At 44.5% G+C, this 2,500-nt stretch overlaps 1 protein-coding gene across 1 annotated transcript in view; it reads left to right on the forward strand.

The window, feature by feature from the left end:
- Window positions 1–2,500, forward strand: part of plpp5 (phospholipid phosphatase 5) — a 17,948-nt gene that overhangs the window by 3,262 nt on the left and 12,186 nt on the right. The window lies entirely within an intron of this gene.

Below are 2,500 nucleotides of genomic sequence, written 5' to 3' on the forward strand. Positions count from 1 at the left end.
CTCTTCACCTCCTCAGCGATCTCTCTCTCTTCACCTCCTCAGCGATCTCTCTCTCTTCACCTCCTCTCTCTCTCTCTCTTCACCTCCTCATTGCTCTCTCTCTCTCTCTCTCTTCACCTCCTCAGTGATCTCTCTCTCTTCACCTCCTCTCTCTTCACCTCCTCAGCGCTCTCTCTCTCTCTTCACCTCCTCAGCGCTCTCTCTCTCTCTTCACCTCCTCATTGTTCTCTCTCTCTTCACCTCCTCTCTCTCTATTCACCTCCTCAGCGCTCTCTCTCTCTTCACCTCCTCATTGCTCTCTCTCTCTCTCTCTCTTCACCTCCTCAGTGATCTCTCTCTCTTCACCTCCTCTCTCTCTCTTCACCTCCTCTCTCTCTCTCTCTCTTCACCTCCTCAGCGATCTCTCTCTCTCTCTCTTCACCTCCTCATTGTTCTCTCTCTCTTCACCTCCTCTCTCTCTCTTCACCTCCTCATTGCTCTCTCTCTCTCTCTCTCTTCACCTCCTCAGCGATCTCTCTCTCTCTTCACCTCCTCATTGCTCTCTCTCTCTCTCTCTCTTCACCTCCTCAGTGATCTCTCTCTCTTCACCTCCTCTCTCTTCACCTCCTCAGCGCTCTCTCTCTCTCTTCACCTCCTCATTGTTCTCTCTCTCTTCACCTCCTCTCTCTCTCTTCACCTCCTCAGCGCTCTCTCTCTCTTCACCTCCTCATTGCTCTCTCTCTCTCTCTCTCTTCACCTCCTCAGTGATCTCTCTCTCTTCACCTCCTCTCTCTCTCTTCACCTCCTCTCTCTCTCTCTCTCTTCACCTCCTCAGCGATCTCTCTCTCTCTCTCTCTTCACCTCCTCATTGTTCTCTCTCTCTTCACCTCCTCTCTCTCTCTTCACCTCCTCATTGCTCTCTCTCTCTCTCTCTCTTCACCTCCTCAGCGATCTCTCTCTCTCTTCACCTCCTCTCTCTCTCTTCACCTCCTCAGCGATCTCTCTCTCTCTTCACCTCCTCTCTCTCTTCACCTCCTCTCTCTCTCTCCACCTCCTTGAGTCCGTCTGAAGGGAGGGGATCAGAGCTGTTTGTGTGGGGTTTTTATATTCTGCAGCGGTTCACAGAGGGAGCCTGAGTAACGTGAGCCTTTATTCAGGGCGTGCGTGACCTCTGCGTGACCTTTGCGTGACCTCTGCACCCCGCTCTGCCCTTGAGAAACGCTGCAGTCCAAACTAGGGGTGGGGAGAAAAATCGATTTTTCGATTTCTCTCGATTCTCTCTAGAACGATTCTGTCTCGATTCAGAAAAGTTCATAATCGATTGTTTAATATAAAAAAAATAAAAAAAAAAAACATTTTTTTACACATCCATTTTGTGTTAAAATGCAAGCTGCATCGATTATTGCATTGTTCATTGAAAGTCATAATTGTGACAACGAAAAGCTTTTTCTCTAATAAAAAATAGAGAAGGTAATTCATCTGTTGATTTTCTTTAATTATCAAACACAAAGTAGGAAGTGATTTGAGACTCTGAGTAGCAAACTCAAATGTTTTAAAAATCGACATGCATCGATAATCGTTTTATCGGTTTAGAATTGATAATCGATAATCGGTTTAGAATCGATAATCGGTTTAGAATCGAATCGTTGACCACTGAATCGGAATCGAATCGAATCGTGAGGTGCCAAGAGATTCCCACCCCTAGTCAAAACGGTGTACATGCACCAGCATCGGCCCAACTCTCCAAAACTACAAAACAAGTTTTAGAAGATGTTCAAAAAATGAAAACGATAAAGCTTCTTATTTGTTAGTATTGTGGATGTTTGGCTATTGGCTGCTGGCTATTTTCACAAACACTTTTATCCAAAGCCACATGCAAAAGCACATATACACTGTCCACATGCGGAGCATCAGAGTGTGCAGAGTGTGAATTTCTTTTCTGATACCAGACTGTTCGACATACCTGATGTAAGGATGTACATCTTGACTGTGTCCCTTGCCATCACAAGATGGTTAGCAATACAACCATGGAGCTGAATTCAAATCTTAACACTCAACTCACATTCTAAGCATCTCATGAAGAGTTGTTTAGCATGTTGTAATACGACAGTTATAAGCTCATAGGTGATACTTGATTTTTTTTTAGTGGACTTTTCTCAACCTGAGGTTTTATTCTACTCTACTCTACTCTACTTTACTCTATTCTACTCTACTCTACTCTACTCTACTCTCCTCTACTCTACTCTACTCTACTCTACTCTACACTACACTACACTTAATTACACTTCTCTACACTACTCTACTCTACTCTACTCTACTCTACTCTACTCTACTCTACTCTACTCTACTCTCCTCTCCTCTCCTCTCCTCTACTCAACTCTATTCTATTCTACTCTACTCTACTCTGCTCCTCTTCTCTACTCTACTCTACTCTACTCTACTCACTACTCTACTCTACTCTACTCTACTCTACTCTACTCTACTCTGCTCCTCTTCTCTCTACTCTATTCTATTCCACCCT

The sequence above is a fragment of the Clupea harengus genome, chromosome 12 (genome assembly GCF_900700415.2).
Source record: "Clupea harengus chromosome 12, Ch_v2.0.2, whole genome shotgun sequence".
Classification (NCBI taxonomy): Eukaryota; Metazoa; Chordata; class Actinopteri; order Clupeiformes; family Clupeidae; genus Clupea; species Clupea harengus.